This window comes from Rhinopithecus roxellana, chromosome 5 (genome assembly GCF_007565055.1).
Source record: "Rhinopithecus roxellana isolate Shanxi Qingling chromosome 5, ASM756505v1, whole genome shotgun sequence".
In the NCBI taxonomy this organism is placed as follows: Eukaryota; Metazoa; Chordata; class Mammalia; order Primates; family Cercopithecidae; genus Rhinopithecus; species Rhinopithecus roxellana.
This window is the reverse complement of record NC_044553.1, coordinates 84,715,851-84,736,180: the sequence shown is the minus strand read 5'-3', so window position 1 is coordinate 84,736,180 and position 20,330 is coordinate 84,715,851. Positions and strand designations below refer to the sequence as shown.

The following is a 20,330-nucleotide window of genomic DNA, read 5'->3' as shown; positions in this document are numbered from 1 at the left end:
ATTTCTGAGCCAAATCTCCAAGGTCTCTTATTATTGAGTGTAGGGACACCTGGATTACAGGGAATTAGGCCTTTGTTTTAGTCTGAAGATGATGTGACTAATTATACAGCTCCAGGTATTTGCATTTTAAAAGGCATTTTAAAGTTTATTGCTTGCGAAATCCTACTTAGTAAAGTATTATTTTTAAATTTTACAGGTGAAGAAATAGAACTCAGAGTTTTACTTGCCAAAAGTTCCACAGAAAGTCAGTGGCAAATTCAAATGAGTGTATACTCATGTATACTTAGCTCAGTGTTTAACTCATGGAGGTATTGTTTTGTTTCTTATTTATAATATAAAGCCAAGTAGGACTGGCTAGAGCCATTTGTAGTTAATACATTTTGGTCTTTGATCTTTTTCCACTTAAGGTCAGACTTCAAGATAGAATTATATTCTTTATATTCTTTGCAAAGAACTGATTGCCATCTTGCTATACTGTCTGTGGGAACACTCTGGCCTTAGAATCCAAGATTTTATTCTCCAAGACAGCAGCCAGTAAGTACAGTGAGACCTAAGTGGGGAATTAACTTTTGAACTGTAGATTTTGAATGAGAAGTTCTACTCAGGATCTGAGAGGTGACTAGAACGAGTGACTACTCATTGATTTGGATTCCTGGGTCTCGGCACCTTCTGTGGCATAAGAATCACATGCAATGTGAGTAATTTTGTGGAAAGGTCTCTAGGTCTTGGTCCTGGTTCGTAGACTATCTCGATTCCTCAGTAGAGAGAACTTAGGCGAGAAATGACTCCCTTGTTGTCATATTGAAGCAGCAGCAGACTATTAGGGAGTACCCATGTTCCTGGCTTCTTTCCTTGGGCTGGAACCATTCAACTGCACAGATAAATATTTACTCAAGAAAGAATGCATAGCTTTGTAACAGTCTTAAGATGAGTAAAAGTCTTAAGATCAGTAAAATATACAGACTGACTCCTATGTAGGTTGTTATATTGATGTCTGTGGCCACATATTGGTCCATGAAAGGGATACTTCTAGCCACTGAAATCTTAACCACCAGAAACTTATTCTGCAGGGCATCTTTGTAATTATGGCACTGACTAGCCCAAGTCTTAGATTATTTCACTGTGATGTTTCCAGTGTAGCATCAACTGTATATGTGATTGGCATTTGCCTATTAATTCCTTCTTCCTGTCTTATCTTCTTAATGACTCTTATACATTTTGTTATCTTTTCTTACTCTCCATGTACTAGTTCTTACTCTGCATGTTCAGACTCTAGTGTAGGTGCTAGTAAGTTCCACTTTCTGGTAGATTATTTAGAGTACAGGATAGTCAAGGGAATAAGGATGGTGCTAAGGCAGGCTGTGGTGGTTTAAGCCTATAGTGCCAGCTACTCAGGTGGGAGGATCCCTGGAGCCCAGGAGTTCCAGGGTGTAGTGGAGCTATGACAGCATCACTGCACTCGAGCTTGGGCAAAAAAGTGAGACCCTGTCTCTAATAAAAACAAAAATGGTTATAAGAACCATAGGAAAGAGAACAACATCATTCTGACTAAGACAAAGATATAACCTTTACAGATCTCAGTGCCTCCAGGCTAAGATAAGAGCAACTCATATATAGTACCTTGAGCCTGTCAATGATTGCTATTTAAAAAGTATATAACTGTAGGATAGGATACATTGGAAATACTGAACAATGCTGGAGGAAAGCCAACAGTATGCGGATAAGACCTTCCATTGGGGCCAAGATGAGGGGGCACTGGATTGGATCAAGGTTAATGACTAAAATGCTCTGCTTCTAATATACATGACTAACTCCCTTACTCACTTCAAGCCTTTGCTAAAATGTTATCTTCTCAATGGGTCTGCAAACCTATACTGACCTACCTATTTAAGCTTGGAATTAATTGAATGAATTAATGGAAGCCTCATGTTGATTAATACTCTTTTCAAGGACTGAACTGCATTATGTAAGAAAATTTAATTCTATTAATGGTGAGCTCAGTGGCACAATCCACATCTAAGTTTTTAGCTTTATCCTCCTTGCAAATAATGGTATTGAGTTAGTGTAAATATTAATAATATTTGCCCATGAGAAAGAAACAGAATGTTATCTACCTTTCTCCAGCCATACTTTGAATCCTGGGGAATCAGCATTTCCCAGACAGATCAAACTATCGATGACAAAGCAACGGATTGATTCCATTGATGATCTTTTTATAATACTGACATACCACATTCTTTCCCATGGCTTTTGCATTTCTATTTTTCCATCCGAGACTTACAACTTCAAACTCCATTTTCCATCCTTTTGCTGGCATGAAGAAGGAAAAAAGAAATCATGGTGCATTTACTGGCCTTAAAGAAAGTTGGTAAGTTTATTAAAGAAATAAAGCATACTAAAGAGGAACAGGCCGGGCGCGGTGGCTCAAGCCTGTAATCCCAGCACTTTGGGAGGCCGAGACGGGCGGATCACGGGGTCAGGAGATCGAGACCATCCTGGCTAACGTGATGAAACCCCGTCTCTACTAAAAAAATACAAAAAATTAGCCGGGCGAGGTGGCAGGCGCCTGTAGTCCCAGCTAGTAGGGAGGCTGAGGCAGGAGAATGGCGTGAACCCGGGAGGCAGAGCTTGCAGTGAGCTGAGATCCGGCCATTGCACTCCAGCCTGGGCGACAGAGCGAGACTCCGTCTCAAAATAAATAAATAAATAAATAAATAAATAGGAACAGTATTTGAGTTTCATCAGTTAAGCAGAGCAATTTAAGTACTGAATGCTTCATAGTGACCATTTCCATTTTATTCATTGTAGGCAGGTTTATAAAGATGGCTAAGTGCACTTGTTCATGGTTCTCCCACCTGTGTTTGGGATGTGCTACCTCACAAGCATAGCTGGCTGGGGATAGTCTTTAGGTGGAAAATAGCTAAGAAGCACCTATTTTTGGTTGTATAAAATGAGCTATTGCTGACATATTTTATGATTCATTTCTTTCTAAATGAGTGCTGGGGCATAATACTCAGCGTGCCGATGTCTCACTGGTCTTGGGTGCTTTTATGGTTCCCCAGCCAAATTCAAGTTGAATTATGGTATCTGTTTAACTTGCAGGTGTCTGAGATAAGTTATCAGTTAACATTTATACATGAGATCACCATCTCCTAGTAAGTACAGAGTACTGGTAGAAAATGTGTGACTCAGTCTGACTTGGGTTCGAATCACTCTGCTACCTCTTATTACATGAATTCCATCAAGTGAACCTCTCTCAGCCTCCATTTCCTCATCAGTAAAGTCTGACAGTTCCAAGCCAATGGCTTAATGATTTCTCTACTACATATGCACTTCCTAGAGTTGCATTCAAAATTGCTATATATTTCATCAAGATGTTGCCTCTCTTTCCTTCTCTTTCTCTTCCATCACAGTAAGTGATATAGAAGCCTGCTTGCTGCACTCATAAATAAATTGCCAGACATGTGCTATAATAGGCAAGGATCCTCCTGCTTAGCCTGTACTCTATTTGGATGCTGTGTTCGTTAGTTGGAGTCTCAGCGTATGTGCCAACTTACCAATCTAACTAATCCTTAACTATCCCTAGGAGATGATGAGGAGGCAGATTTTATCTCTTAGGCATACATCTTGGAAAACATACCAAATAACATGTATCTAGTTTTCTGGGGCTTTGTATGGATGGGTAGCAAGTGAGGCACAGAGAGGTTAAGAAACTTATCCAAGATTCACAATAGTAAATAATAGAACTGGGATTCAAACCCAGGTCCAACTAATTCCAAAACCTGTACTCTTAATCGGTATGCTGTTCTCAAAGACTTAGCTCTTAAATCCTTAGTCATTTCTCAAAATAAGATAATACATTCTAGTGCTGAAATAGTGGATCAGGAAATTTAGAGTTGGCTTCTCAGCTTTTTCAGTGACTTCACCTCAGGCAACTCAATCATCATTAGATTATTTCTCTACAAGGAAATGAGGATCATGATGTGTGTCACTCAGGGATAGAATGAGCACTAAAAACTAAAACAATAGCCTCTGTAAAAGCCCTTTGGTCTCCAGAGTTGATGAACATTGCATGAATTTACAGTGTTAATATTTTATATTGAAGACTTCTGAGCAGGTCCATTTTGAACACAAAAAAGGTAAACTTTGGATCATGTGTTCCCTGATTCTAGAAATTAAAGGTAACCAACCTTGAAATTAAATAGTTATAGAAGTACCAAAAGAGGATGGGATTATGGAACAATATTGCCCAGGTATCTTATACAGAAGGCTTCTGGATTGTTTCATTTAGCAGCAAGAGTATGTATTTCATGGGCCTGGGGCATATTAATCAACTGCACTATGCCAAGATGGAGTTCTGTTTTTTACTAGAGATCTGTTCTAAATCACTGTGTTCATAATATTGTCATCAAGTTTGCCATCCTCAATTGACGCATGTCACAAAATGAGCAAAGGAGTCCTTTTCTCTAGAGTGTAACTACCAGAATGGGCCAAGAAAGGTAATATTGGACTAAGACTTGTTTCTGAGAAAAGTTTTTCTTCCAGATTCGAGACTGACACTGAGTGTACAATGCCACATTGACTTCCAATTGCAAATAGCACATAATTCTGTACACCAACACTTGGTGATGTTTTCCTTTAAAACTTTTAAAAGCACCATCTTTTTCTGGGTGCCAGAAAGGCACTCAGTCCAACAGTATATGTCTGTGACTGCTCAAACACACGTGTGTGCATGCACTTGGGTGTGTGCGTGTGTGTGTGTTTACACAGGTAGGAACCTAGGTATTTTGATCTCAATTTTTAGAATGATCTTTGTTGCTGGCCAGTACCAGAGTGATCTAATTATACATGCTTTACTGATTTCCATCTACCAAAAGTCATGTTTCAAGTTTAACTAGATATCCTCAGTAGATGTTTCCTTAAAAACATGCAATCGTGGCCGGGCGCGGTGGCTCCAGCCTGTAATCCCAACACTTTGGGAGGCTGAGACGGGCGGATCACGAGGTCAGGAGATCGAGACCATCCTGGCTAACATGGTGAAACCCCGTCTCTACTAAAAAATACAAAAAAAAAAAAAAAAAAAAAAAAAAACTAGCCGGGTGAGGTGGCGGGCGCCTGTAGTCCCAGCTACTCGGGAGGCTGAGGCAGGAGAATGGCATAAACCCAGGAGGCAGAGCTTGCAGTGAGCTGAGATCCGGCCACTGCACTCCAGCCTGGGCAACATAGCAAGACTCCGTCTCAAAAAAATAAATAAATAATAAAATAAAAAATAAAAAAATAAAAACATTCAATCACATGTGCTTATCTTTTCTCTCACTGGGCTAGAGCTCAAGTCCACTTATAAGGAGAAAATATATAAAAGCAACTCTAAATTGATGAGGGCGATGGAGGGGGGCAGTGGGGAGAGAGAGAAAGGGAAAAAATGAAAATAAGAAGCAGTTAAGTTTTTAAAAAAAATGATTAGCTTAAGCTCCTGGAGACACCTGTAAATAAATTTAAGAAAGTCTTCCAAAAGTCAAAAGAATTTAACTCTCCAGCCGAGATGTTCAGACTTTCTGGCATTTGACTAACCTTTTATGCTCTCTTGTCTATTGATCATTGAGCCACTGTTGAGATGACCAGATGACCAGTTGCCAAGCATACTTTAAAGGAAGTTACCTTGCCTGAAAACATTTTCCTACTCAGATTTCTTTAACAGCTCAATGCACATGACCTTGGCATTGCCTCAAAGGTGGCAGCTCATCCAAGTAGGCAGAATACCTGGTCTCTCAGCACTGCTTTTATAATGCCCTTTTTCTAACACTGAGCTGGTGACCATGTTGCCTTCTTCATTTTGCAGTAATCAGGGTTGTCTTCTTTTCTCATAAACCTTTCCTGCCTGAGGCTGCTTCCACAAACAGCAAGTATAAACTGAAACCTTACCTCTTTGCAGATCAAACACACAGCTTGAATACAATTGGGCACTGTCTAATTAGCTGCCAGTGTGGCTAGAAAGATACATTGATAAGTAATTTTTAAAAAAATATAAACCTATTTATAACCTGTGAACCTGTTTATCAAAATGCTATATAAAATTATTGTTTTCCAGTGACCCAGTTAATTGAAATATTCTTTCTGAAGCTATGAGAAAAAGACTATTATTATTGTTTTATATGATTTTATCATTTGTTTAGTTAGGTATCACTTCCCACTTTACAGTGTGTTATGCATACTTTCTTTTTTTCTGTCATCCTTCCCCCATGTCTCTACTCTCCAGTCTCATGAATAAAGAAACAGGGTTCCCTACTTGACAGTAACCACATGAGGAGTTGACATTGGAGACTGGATTAAGACTTCGATCATCAGTCATCTAAGTAATTGGGCTATGCATATCCTGTTGAATCACATTCCTTCTCAAATCCTTCTTTGTTAAAAGTTTGAAGCCCAGGCCTTTCAAATTTCTCTTATCCCTTTAAGTCCGCAAAGGAATTTTTAGGCTGTTTCTGGAGGGTTGTAACTTCTCCCCAGTGCTGTCCAATACCTGGCATACTGGAAATTGGCAGAATGTGGCGTCAAGAGAGAAGGGAGTTCTCAGTAAAGCACCATTAGAATTCTCCCACAGTTTAACACGTTCATTTCATTGCCTCTGTTTTGTGTGGCTAGCAACTGATGTTGTTTGGCTGTGACATGGGTAAACAGATATTGTAAAAAATCTGAAAAACAAAAAAATCATCTTTCCCTACTTTTCAGGCAGACTGAAGACAGAATCCTTTTTTGGTTATATTGAAGAGGCTGAAATAGGAAACACTTTAAAGTGTAGATAAAATTTCTGCTCTGGTCACAATAGATGCCAAGTGTTATAAAATGATTGTGAGAGTGTGTTTCTATATTGGCATTTTGATATTAGAGGCAGGTAAGAGCAATGCCACCTTCCTGCAAAGTACTCTAAAACCTCTTCTTCCTTCATTAATATTTTTCCTTTGAAGATAAAGGAACTGCTTTCAGTGTGTGTGAAGCATTCCTTTTGCAGTTAAATTACTGTTTATTGGTGCGTGGTTTCCTTGCTGTGCTAGTATGCGGCAGATGTTTCTCATGTATCCCTAGGTTTTCAGGCTTTTTCTTTTCAGGATGAGGCTCTGTTGCCTTTTCTTTTTTTTCTTTCTTGGCAAGAATCTGATTGGGGATAAAACACATTTTATGCAGCAAATTAAAAATACATATTAAATTTACCTTTTATTTTTTATCTAAAAAGTTCACAAAGTACTTGTAGCTATTATTACTCTGAGGCCATTCCTCTGATACAAATGTATTATTTTATTTCTGAGCTACAGGTAGAAAATCTAAATACGGAATATTAAAAGCATGTGTTATAACATGACTTGTACTTAGTAGATACTCAGTAAATGTTTGGAACTTATGAATTGCAGGTTTCTTTCTGATCTTAGTCTAGAACAGTGCTTCACAGCCTTTCTTATGTCATAATACACATAGAAATTGATCATACTTATATGTCATATGGAATTTTTTTCAAAGAACATCTCTAGTAATAACATAATATAGAGAGGGATACAAGTTGAAAAATGCTCTTCTATGTTGTTATTGTAACTATTAGGGGTAAGACTACCATAGGAAGCATGCATTAGAATGCTAGGCCATGACATGGATAAACAGATGTTACATCTTTCAGGGCATCACACCATAGGAGTGGGCCTTACATCACATGGGAGATGTGAATGGCTTATAAGGAGCCCCAAACACTAGGATGCCAGCCAGTTCAGGTCTGACTTCAAGACAGCTGGGTCTTGCACAGATGGTAGAAACAGATGGTAGAATGTATGTTTGTGTGTTGGCGGGGAGGGTGCCAAGACTAGAGCTTGGCCTATGGCACCGACAATTCTTCAGTCCTGAATAATATGTATAGGCTACAGCATTGCCTAATTGCGTAAGTCACCCTAATGGTTAAAGTTTTGCCACCTGTCACCTTAAAATACCCCAACTTCTGAACCATAGCCTATGTGTTTAGAATGTCTAGTTTGATGGAACACAGACGGTTTGGGGAGTGCTATCATTCATCTTTACTTTGCCTTCATGTATTATTTTGCCCAAACCTGCTTATCGTATAGCTTGCTTACTAATGGCTCAGTTTGCTCTAGCTAGTTGTGGTTTGGCAGTAGGAGGCCACTCTGCCCATTGTTAGATGAGGGGGTTGTAAATGTTAGAGAGGGCCGGGATAGAGGAGTACTCTTTCTAAGGAAAGTAGTTGACTTTGATAATGAAAAAGTATCATCATGATTATCATCATGCTATTGAGTGCTTTACTATATTTCTGGCGTTATAAGGTTATATATTTAATACTTACAATCTTATGAGGCAGCTGTCGTTATCGCCATTTTATAAATATGGAAACCCAGGCAAAGAGAGGCTAAGTAACTTTGCCAAGGTCTCACAGGCAGCAAATTGCAGAGCCAGAATGCAAAAGTTACTGCCTTATGATCTGCTTCTCTAAGTAGCTGGAAGTGGAGAAAGACAGCGAGCAGATGTATAGAATGCGCTGATCAGGGTGGCTGGGTGAGCTCTGTGCTGAGTTATGCTTCAAGGTGTACAGGACAGAGTCAGGGAAATGTGAGAAGACCAAGGGCTTTTCTGGGCAGGAACAGCCATACTGACTGCTGTGGCAAGGTTGGAGCCTGCCAGGCAACTACAGTGAAACTTCCTTTTCATACATATTGGGGGAACTGCAAGACAAGCTATCATCACCTCCACATAGCAGGTGAGGGAAGGGAAGCAACAGCAGAGGCGTTGGTGTTTTGTATTTAGAAGAGCACATAACCTAATGCTAAAACTCAAACGTTACATCAACGTTTGGATGCTCTTTGAAAGACTTCTCAGGAGAGGTGTGAGAATGATTTGAAATTGGGTTTTAGTCTTGACCGTGTGCCGCAGCAAACAAAATGAAACTCCCCTTGAGCTAAAGGTAATCAAGATGAAGGTGTATTTACAAAGATGAGCAGTGGGATTTATCCAGTGACTCTGGAAGGTAATCCCCAGATTCAGTGCTCCATGAATACCATGCCGCGTTCCTAAGCTAGTAAATTACTCTGAGTTTTATGAGAGCGGATTGTGGGAAGCATCTAGATGAAATTCAGCCTGTTTCACCTCGAGTTCAGGGCTCATTAATGCACCCCAGGTGTGCAGACTGCCCAGGCTTTCTGCCTTGGAAGGCTCAAGGAACTTTCATCCCAAAGGGAAGCCTTGAAGAATACCAAGGGCCTTTCTATCTCTCCTTGATTTTTTGTCGTTTTTCTGCCTGCATTTGGTAATTGGAGATATTTGCGGTGTTAAAGCCGGACTTGTTCCTTCTCAGCCTGCTGCCTCCAATAGTGAAATTTTAAGCCTGTGGCTTTGATTGTGCAAAGCAGTGATTTCTCTGCAGTGTCCCTCAAATGTAAAAGGAGAATGACTGAAATACTAGAAAGGAGGTTATGGGAAATCACCAAACAACAATTTTCCACGTCTATAGATCCTTTTATCTGAGGGCAAAAGATGCTAGAAAGGGTGCCTCCAAAGGTGGGGGTCTGGAGGAGCACAATTTAAAATTCTCTGGGTTGTAGGCTAAGGATCAAAGGGTTATGTCCTCAGAATTACATGGTGAGTCACTGGAAAAACTCCGAGTAAAATCAGGCATCCTGTTTTCCAATCTTATATGGCTAATAATTTCAACTGGCTTTAAAACAGTACATTTATGTATTTTTTCATTTAGATCCATTGCCACCTAAAGAATATAATGATGTATGTATTATATAGATTATGGTTTCCATGCCCTAGAACATCATGAGGTGTTTTGTCATGAGAATACAGTGGGTTAGGTGAAGAGGTGCTTGAGAAGCCTTGGTGTCTAATGTGTGGTCTCAGTACTCCTGTGGAATCTCCTCCTCCCTTGCAAACCACTGCCTCTATTCAAGCCATCTTGTGCTTCAATTTAGAAGTTCTCCTTTAAGAGAGAGTTTCCCAAAGCTAAATTAACAGCTATGCAGTGTACTGAGTAACTGTGATTAACTTTTTCCAATTTTGACTGCGGTAAGCCTTTCAGTTTGTTTCCCACTAGTTTGGATCAACATGTTGGTTTTAACTTTATCTCCAAATGTAATGATTTCACATATTATAGACAAATGTGTTTGCACAGTTAAGGGCAGCAGGATTTGCTTGAACAGAGAATATGTGAGTTCTGTAACTTTTAATATTCAATTCAATGTAAATTTTTTCGTATGTCCTTTTTATATATTCCAGTTTCTGATTATGGGTGACGTGACTGAAGATCAGACCATCTGAAGTGAAGATGGTTAAATTGTGTTTGCACATGCATACACGTGTGTGTGTGTGCATACATCCACGTACACATGGGTGTTCATGTGGTAAAGCAGAGGCAGAGAGATGTTCAATTTCCTCACCACATTGCAGAAACTGGAAGAGACATGTACTGCAGAAACAAATTCTGAGATACCTTTGCTAACTACATTTTCAGGTTTCACCTTCCGGGGAAAATGTTAAGGCATTTGCAAACATGCCTGGTTTCTTAGAGATTTAAGGGGCATAGACTGTCAGTGACTGTACCTAGAAAGGTAAGACATGGAAAAGAACATAAGCTTTGAGCCACCTAGACTAGGGCTTAATCTGGTCTCACCACTTTTTAGATGTATAACTTTAGGTTGATTACTGGACCCGTATTCCTTTCCTTCCCTTGGTTGACACTTGTTCCAACTTATGATGTTGGTTTATGATTTTAATTTTAGTTTGGTTAACTTCTTATTTGGGGGATTTTGGCTGACTTAATTTGTTCTCATCTTGTATTAGGGTTCTCTAGAGGGGCAGAACTGACAGGATAGATGAATATATGAAGGGGAGTTTATTAAGTAGTATTAACTCACACCATCACAAGGTGAGGTCCCACAATAGGCAGTCTGCAAGCGGAGGAGCAAGGAAGCCAGTCCAAGTCCTAAGACCTCAAAAGTAGGGAAACCAACAGTGCAGCTTTCAGTCTGTGTCCAAAGGCCCAAGAACCCCTGGCAAATCACTGGTGTAAGTCCAAGAGTCTAAAAGCTGAGGAATCTGGAGTCTGATCTTCAAGGGCAGGAAGCATCCAGCACAGGAGAAAGATGAAGTCCCAAAGACTCAGCAAGTCAAGTCCTTCCAGCTTCTACCTGCTTCTTTCTAGCCACACTGGCAGCTAATTAGACAGTGCCCACCAAGATTTAGGGTGGGTCTGCTTCTCCCAGTCCACTGACTCAAATGTTTAACTTTTTGGCAACACCCTCACAGACACCCAGGAGTAATACTTTGCATCCTTCAATCCAATCAAGTTGGCACTCCGTATTATAACAGTCGCACATCTGTTATCCTATTGATCCTGATGCTTGAGCTCTAGCCCACAGTTCCATTCAGAGAAGATTAGAATTTGCTTGAGCTCTAGCCCACAGTTCCATTCAGAGAAGATTAGAATTGTTTCAGAGTTGGGCTAGGCACGGTGGTTCACACCTGTAATCCCAGCACGTTGAAAGCCCAAGGCTGGGAGGATTGCCTGAGCTCAGGAGTTTGAGACCAGCCTGGGCAATATAGTGAGACCCCATCGCTACAGAAAATTTTAAAAATTACCTGGGTATGGTGGGATGCACCTGTAGTTCCAGCTACTTGGGAGGCTGATGTGGGAGGATCACTTGCAAGGTTATAGTGAGCTTTAAAAAAAAATTATTTTTTGAGACAAGATCTCACTGTCTCATCCAGGCTGGAGTGCAGTGGTGTAATCACAGCTCACTACAACCTCTGCCTCCTGGGCTCAAGCAATCCTTCCATCTCAGCCTCTTAAGTAGCTGGGACTACAGGTATATACCACCATGCCTGCCTAATTTTTTGTATTCTTTTTTCTTTTGTAGAGACAGGGTTTCGCCATGTTACCCAGGCTGGTCTTAAACTCCTGGACTCAAGCGATCCACCTGCCTCATCCTCCCAAAGTGCTGGGATTACAGACGTGAGCCACTGCACCTTACTGCTTATAGTGAGGTTGCTACTGCACCACTCCAGCCAGGGTGATAGAGTGAGCAAGACCCTGTCTCAAAAAAAAAAAAAAAAAAAAAAAGAAGGAGAAGGAGAAGGATTGTTTCAGAGTTAAAAATAATCTTAAAAATCATTGTGTTTGATAGCAATTTTTATGCTGCAGGTGCTTCTCTCCAAAGACCATTAGTAAGTTTATCTGTAAATGGAAACAAAATACGAACAATCCCAAAATCTGTGTTTCTGGAGATTTATTATTTCTGATGCTTGAGCATTTTGAAAGAGAGACAGATTAATAAGAAGGAGGAGGCTTCCTAGTGTGAGGGGAAGTGTTCATGAGTTTTAGCCCTAGCTTTGACTCTCATTACACATGTGAAAATTTTCTCATCTTTAAACAGGCTTAAATACAAAGAATAATTGAAAATATTGGAAACCTAAGTGGTTATAATGTTGTATCTAGTAATGGGACTAGGAATGATTCTTTGTTTGGTTTAGTTCTGTTTTTATTTCCAAATTTTATGCACTGGGAATGCACTCCTTTTGTATTTACTACTTCACCCCCACCGGCCAAATTGTCTTAAAATGTAAAATCATGAAAAATAAAAGGATAGGGATGATTTTCAGCCCCACTCCCTCATAGGGTTTCTATGAAAATCAGATGAAGCAATGTAAAAGTGTGCTATTTATTGAAAAATAAATAATAACTACATAATAAAGTATTGCCAACATGTTAGATTTAGCCTTAAAGAAATTCAGTTTATGCTTTTCTGAGTTGGCTGCAGGTTTGTGGTGCTCTCTGAGGCGTCTGTCTTGCGTCAAGATGCTTCAAATTATTATTAAAAATGTGTGGATCCCCATGAAGCCCTACTACACCCAAGTTTACCAGGAGATTTGGATAGGAATGGGGCTGATGGGTTTCATCGTTTATAAAATCCGGGCCGCTGATAAAAGAAGTAAGGCTTTGAAAGCTTCGGCACCTGCTCCTGGTCATCACTAACCAGATTTACTTGGAGTACATGTGAAAGAAAACATCAGTCTGCCTGTAAATTTAAGCAAGCCGTGTTAGATGGGGAGCGTGGAACGTCCCTGTACACTTGTATAAGTACCATTTACTTCATGGCATGAATAAATGGATTTGTGAGATGGAAAAAAAAAAAAAAAAAGAAATTCAGTTTATGTATAGGGCAAATGGAATGACATGCAGATTCTTGAATCTCTTGAATTCATCATTTCAGTTTGCTGTTCCTGCAAGAGGAAGGAATTCCACAGATCCAAAATGCATATCTATTTGTCACAAAGACAATAAGTTAAGATGATTTGCTGCTACTACAGAGTGATAGCAGATTTATCAGCATTGAAATAATTATTTTAAAGGCTACAGGAAAAACATGATCATAGCAAGGAATTATATCAAGTTCTTGAGTAGATTAGGGAGAAAGAATAGAAGTCAGGCAGATGAGGCTTGCCTACAGTCTCCAACCTTTTTTGACACCAGGGACCAGTTTTGTGGAAGACAATTTTTCCGTGGATGGGGGCGGGGTGGCTGTTTCAGGATGAAACTCTTCCACTTCAGATCATCAGGCATTAAATTCTCATAAAGAACACCCAACCTAGATCCCTTGAATGTGCAGTTCACAATAGGATTCGTGCTCCTATGAGAATCTAACTCTGCCACTGATCTGATAGGAGGTGAAGCTCACCTCCTGCTGTGTGGCCCAGTTCCTAACAGGCCACAGACTGGTGTTGGTCCATGACCTGGGGTACCCCTACACAAATCTAAAAACTCTCCCTTTGAAGCATCACATTACCCAACTGGAAACTATAGTATAAGGCTACAGTAACCAAAACAGCATGGTACTGGTATAGAAGCGGACACATTAACCAATGGAACAGAACAGAGAATCCCGAAATAAAGCCACACACGTACAGATGTCTAATCTTCAACCAAGCTGACAAAAATAAGCAATGGGGAAAGGACTCCCTGGTCAATAAATACTGCTGGGGTAGTTGGCTAGCCATATGCAGAAGAAAGAAACCAGACGCCTACCTTTCACCATATGCAAAAATTGACTCAAGATGGATTAAAGATTTAAATGTAAGACCTCAAAATATAAGAATCCTAGAAGAAAACCTAGGAAATACCATTCTGGACATGGGCTTTGGTAAAGAATTTGTGACTAAGTCCTCAAAGGCAGTTGGAACAAAAACAAAAATTGACAGGTGGGACCTAATTAAACTATCAATAGAATAAACAGACAACATGCAGATAGGAAGAAAATATTCACAAACTATGCATCTGACAAAGGTGTAATATCCAAATTCTATTAGGAACTTGAACAGTTGAGCAGCAAAACCCAAATAACCCTATTAAAAAATGGGCAAAAGACATGAGAAGACACTTCTCAAAAGAAGACATACAAGCAAACAACAAACATATAAAAAAATACTTATTGTCAGTAATTATCAGGGAAATGCAAATCAAAACCACAATGAGATACCATCTTACATCAGTCAGAATGGCTGCTATTAAAAAGCCAAAAAACAACATGTTGGCAAGACTGCAGATTAAAGGGAATGCATGTACACTGTTGGTGGGAATGTAAATTATTTCAGCCACTGTGGAAAGCAGTTTGGAGATTTCTCAAAAAACCTAAAACAGAATTATCATTTGACCCAGCATTCCATTACTGGGTGTATATCCAATAGAAAACAATTTTTTCTACCAAAAAGACACATATGCATACTCACATATTAATTGCAGCACTATTCACAATAGCAAAGACGTGGAATCAACCTAGGTGCCCACCTGAGAAAGAAAATATGGTACATATGGACCATGGAATACTATGCAGCCATAAAAAGAATGAAGTCATGTCCTTTGCAGCAGCATGGATACAGCTGGAGACCATTATCCTGAGTGAATTAAGGCAGGAACAGGAAACCAAATACCACACATTCTCACTTATAAGTGGAAGCTAAACATTAAGTACTCAAGAACATAAAGATGGCAACAGTTGACACTGGGAACTACTAGAGAAGGGAGGGAGGAAGTGGGGAGAAGGGTTGAAAAACTAACTATTGAGTACTGTTCTCAGTACCTGAATAACGGGATCATTCATACCCCAAACCCCAGCATCACACAATATATCCAGGTAACAAACTTGCACATGTATCCCCTGAAACTAAAATAAAAGTTGCAAAAGGAAAAAAAAGATCTCTCCCTTTGAATGTTATGTTGACCACATAGAAATATGGGAAACCTGCTTGTTAGTGGTGACACCCACATGGAAGTGCTTATTTTACTTATCCAACTTCCCACAACCTTTGCGATTATGGGCCACCATCAAGAGATCTCATTTAAATTAAATTTATCCTTCATATGCTTTTATGTTTGTAAAAGTAATACATACTCATAAAATTCAGACCTTTCAGAGATATATTATGGAGGAAGGGAAAAAGTTTCCCATAATCTTAGACTTAACTGACGTTAGCATGTTTGTATACAGTCCTTCAAATTTTTTCAATGCATATTTTAACATATTTAGTATTCATTTGCTTCACAAAGAATGTGTTTATATATTACATACTGCTTTGCATCTTTTTCTCTTACTGTATCTTGGACATATTTTTATTTTATTTGTTTATTTTTCTTTGTTTTTTGAGGTGGAGGCTTGCTCTGTCACCTAGGCTGGAGTGCAGTGGCACAATCTCGGCCCACCCACAACCTCTGCCTCCTGGGTCAAAGCTATTCTCCTGCCTCAGCCTCCTGAGTAGCTGGTATTACAGGTGCACATCACCATGGGCAGCTGATTGTTGTATTTTTAGTAGAGGTGGGGTTTCACCATGTTAGCCAAGCTGGTCTCGAACTCCTGACCTCAAGTGATCCACTTGCCTCGTCCTCCCAACGTGCTGGGATTACAGGCCTGAGCCACCACTCCCGGCTTGGGCGTATTACGCTTTGTAATACCAGTTGTCTTAATTGCTCTTTTTTTTTTTTTTTTTTTTTTTGAGACGGAGTCTCGCTTTGTCATCCAGGCTGGAGTGCAGTGGCACCATCTCGGCTCACTGCAAGCTCCGCCTCCTGGGTTCACGCCATTCTCCTGCCTCAGCCTCCGAGTAGCTGGGACTACAGGCGTGCACCACCACGCCTGGCTAATTTTTTGTATTTTTAGTAGAGACGAGGTTTCACCGTGTTAGCCAGGATGGTCTCGATCTCCTGACCTCGTGATCTGCCCACCTAGGCCTCCCAAAGTGCTGGGATTACAGGCGTGAGCCACTGCGTCTGGCTGATTTCTTTCTTTTTTGTTTTTCTTTGTTGTTCTTCTTTTTTCTTTTTCCTTCTTCCTTTCTTCCTTTTTTCTTCCTTCTCACTTCATTATCTCCTCCCTTCTCTCCCTCCTCCCCCCTCCTCCTCTCTCCTCTTCCCTCCTTGTTTCTCCCATCTTCCTTCTTTCTTCTCTTCTTTCTTCTTCTTCTTTTAGGTAAGAAAGAGCTTTTTAGAATGATCATTCAGAAGCAGTTGTTATAGACTCTAGTATTAGGTTTGTCTATGGCTCTACTTTGGTATTAGCCAATCTGTTTCTTGTGATTATTGTACTGATGGTGGGAATCGTGAATTGATTACTTCGTCAAAACAATTTTTTTCCACACTGACATTCTTTCTAGCAATGAACTTGTGAAATCAAATGGAATTTAGAGGTGATGCTCCTCTGTTTTGGAAAGATGGAATGAGTTATTCACCTAGAAACAAATCTGATCTAGTCACTCTCCTATTTAGAGACCTCTTTTGACTTCTTCTCTAAAGAACAGAATCCAAATGTATTCTCTTAGTTTGTAAGATTTTCTTGGGTCACCTCTCTAGCCGTGTATGTGCTTCAGACACACTGATTTCTTGCTGTTCCTCACCTTTGTGTTTTGCATCGACTTTTCTTCCATTAGCATGCTTTTTGCCAGCTTCTCTGCTTGGTGAAACTCACATGTTTATAGCTCTTCAATAAGGCTTTACTCCTCCCCCTAGGCACAACTCCTCCTCCTTGTTCTAGACTTCTATTGTGGTGGTTCTGCTGCTATAGTTTAACTTACTTTACCAGTCCTAATCTTTCTTTTAATTTTTTATTGTGTAATTTATTGTTGCATATGTATTATTATATTTTACAATAATTAATATTATATATTTGTTACTATAAATTTACATACCATAAAGTACACAAATCTTAAGTATACAGTTGATGGATTTGTCAGGTCTGAATTTGTACGTGGACTGTGAGCCTCCAGAGGGTAGGAACAATATTTTAGTCATTCTTATGTCACCAGAGGTACTCAATAAGTACTTGAATGAATATGAATGGCCACTGTATAATTTCCTCAGTTCACCTAGTGTATATTTCTTTATGGAAAGGGGACATTAACAAGTATTTTTTTGTAGAAGTTTCAAACCAAGTAATATTTGTTCACTGTCTTGCCACTAATCTCAAAAGTTGAGAGATTCAACCTAAAGTATTGATTTCCTAGTGGCAATTATAGATCAGTGACTAAAAACAAATTTCATCAGTTTTTCTGCTCACTTGATAATGGTTTATTAGAAACTATAAATCTTAAGACTTGAGGTATTAACAGCAGAGAGATATGGTTAGGATCAAACTTCCTTTTCCTCACTATTCCTTACACAAAAAAGCAACTACCCCTTTCCTTAAATTTATTATTCTTATTATTTTTTGTGATGGAGTTTCACTCTGTCACCCAGGCTGGAGTATAGTGACGTGATCCTGGCTCATTACAACATCTGCCTCAGGGTTCAAGTGATTCTCCTGTCTCAGCCTCCTGAGTAACTGGGATTACAGGCACCCACCACATTTTTAGTGGAGACTAGATTTTGCCATGTTGATCAAGCTGGCCTCGAACTCCTGACCTTAGATGATCCACCTGCCTTGGCCTCCCAAAGTTCTGGGATTACAGGCATGAGCCACTGCACCTGGCCTCCCTTAACTTTAAATTCCCTTAAATATTTCTTTTGAAAGATGCTTTTTACAATTGCTAAGGAAGTGGAATGATGTTTAATTTCAAAATTACTTCTCCCACTAAAAGTTGCTGACATATTAAAGGAAATGATATTTATGCATGTTTTCTAAAAGCTAGATGTCAGAAAGCTTGCTCAGAGTAATTTGATTCAACAAAAGAGTTTAATAGTTTTCCTTGAAAGATAATCCTGAAATCAATACCTTTAATTTACATTGGGCACTCAAAGAAAATAAACACATTTCCCTACTTAAAAGGCTGATCCAGGTACTTTTTTTGTGCTAGAAAATCAAGGCTGAAATATCTTTACTTTTTATTGATTCAGATTTTAAATTATTCTTTGAAAAGTATATATGGAAACAGATTTTTTAAATGTATAAATAGATAAAACATGTATAAGCAGATTTTTAAATGTATAAAAAAGATTTAAAAAAACATGTCCACCAAATGGACATTTTTTTCCTAATATATCAGTAACCTAAATGACCCTATCCCTTCTCAGTTTATCTTAATTTTAGTATACAACTACCCTTCTTCCATTGATTAATCAATCAACTCATTCATTCACATAATCAGTCATTGTTGATGCCTGTTATATCCAAGCACTCTATATTCTATATGCTTTATATTCTATGTATTCTATATTCTGGAGACATCAAGATGAAAAGCTCAGATTAAAATTTTTCTTGACTATTTTTAAAAACGTAGTTTTTACTTTTTATGGTTAATTGGCTTAATTTAACAAGTGTCCATTTAGGATCTAATCTATGCTCAGAGCTGTTGAACATCATAATTCATAATCTCTCCAGAAGCCAGCATTTTATCCCATTGATTTAAATAATGTCTAATGAATTTTAAGTTCTTCATGTGGTTAGTGTTTTACATTTTATGAGTAATAATGAAATGGAAGATTCACGCAAACTCCTTCATCCTGAGAATATGCATCTCCTTATTTCCCAATATTAATTATCTAAATGCTATTAGTTAATACTATATTACTACAGGCTTTTTTTTTTTTTTTAAAGACAATATCCTTTCTTAAAAGAATGTTATAAATATAAAAAAGTGCTTGTGTTAAGTAAATGTTATTGTTCATTTTTAGAGAAATTGAGTGTTTTCTTGGCAGAGTTGGGAGAAGAAATGTAATTGCTTAAATAATTAAGTATTCGTGCTTGGAAACCCAACTTCTATTGCAGTGTTAACATATGAACTGGTGATAAACTGACAAAAATTAAGCATATGTGTTTGGATCATGGTTTCTGTGGAGGCCATAGATTTGCTTTATGGAAACTTGAGCTTCTGTATAACAGTCTGAAACCATTACATGATCAGGTCATTTAGTAGGACAACCCAATAAAAGGTAACTTGAGGCCCCATGATAAGAAAGTGTCTAAGAACTAAGTGATATGGTTACTTAACAATTAAAATGAGAAAAGTCATACTCTTTTAGTTTTCATCTGTTGTGGTCATGGGGAAAATAGTTCTTAGAATTCGGTCCTGAACCCATCTGAGACTTGGGGGGCATTAGCAGCTTCTCAGTGCATACTTTCTAGGGAAGGAGATAATGGAAGACCCTTTCTTCCTGTCTTCTGTCGTCTCTCTTGAAAGCCCAGGTCTTACTCAGAATAGGTTCTCATACTTAGAAGAAACTCAGATTGCTTTGGTCTTAGCCTGTAAATCAAAGGGTGAAGCCTTTTTCTGTTTTCCTTAAGAGAGTTCTGCCTTCAGTAGAGGGCAGAGAAAGAATATGTGTCATTAATCACTTGAGAATTGTTTACAGCTATAATCTAGAGAGCACTTACTTGCCCATGGCAGGCAGTAAAGTTACCTTGGTTGTGTAAGAATAACCTGAGTGGTTTACTCAGACTGTTCACAAATGTTTGGACATCATTCAAGGGCTGTCCAAGACTGCCCAATTAGCTTTATGATGCACTCAGATTCACCTTTATACCATCCAATCACATTGAAAGGAGGGCGGTTCCTGAAATTGCAACATTACTGACTTCCCAGCCATGTGACATAGCTTTTCAGACTCTGAGTTAAATTTTAACCCAGACATCTCTCTTCAATTCAGGTCACCTACAGGCCAGACAAAGCCAAGGTCATGTATTGAATGAATGTAAGGAGTTTTGTTGGTTCTAATAACTGTAATGTTATTCACTGGTTGAAATACTATACCATGGTTAATCATAAGTTGCAGCTGTTGTGTCCTTTTATTTATGAGCCCTTAATCAAGAGGACACAGCAAGAGCCACTGTTTGAAAGGAGCCTTTCATGAGGTCTTCTCTTTG

General features: G+C 39.0%; 1 protein-coding gene and 1 pseudogene across 9 annotated transcripts in view; both read left to right on the top strand.

Annotated features, from left to right (window-relative positions):
* RAD51B (RAD51 paralog B) overlaps nt 1-20,330 on the top strand; it is a 774,018-nt gene that overhangs the window by 341,407 nt on the left and 412,281 nt on the right. The gene's annotated exons all lie outside the window — the stretch shown is intronic.
* On the top strand, nt 12,790-13,187 carry LOC104659623 (annotated as a pseudogene). The gene has a single exon (XR_747611.2). The product of XR_747611.2 is annotated as an ATP synthase subunit ATP5MPL, mitochondrial pseudogene (transcript).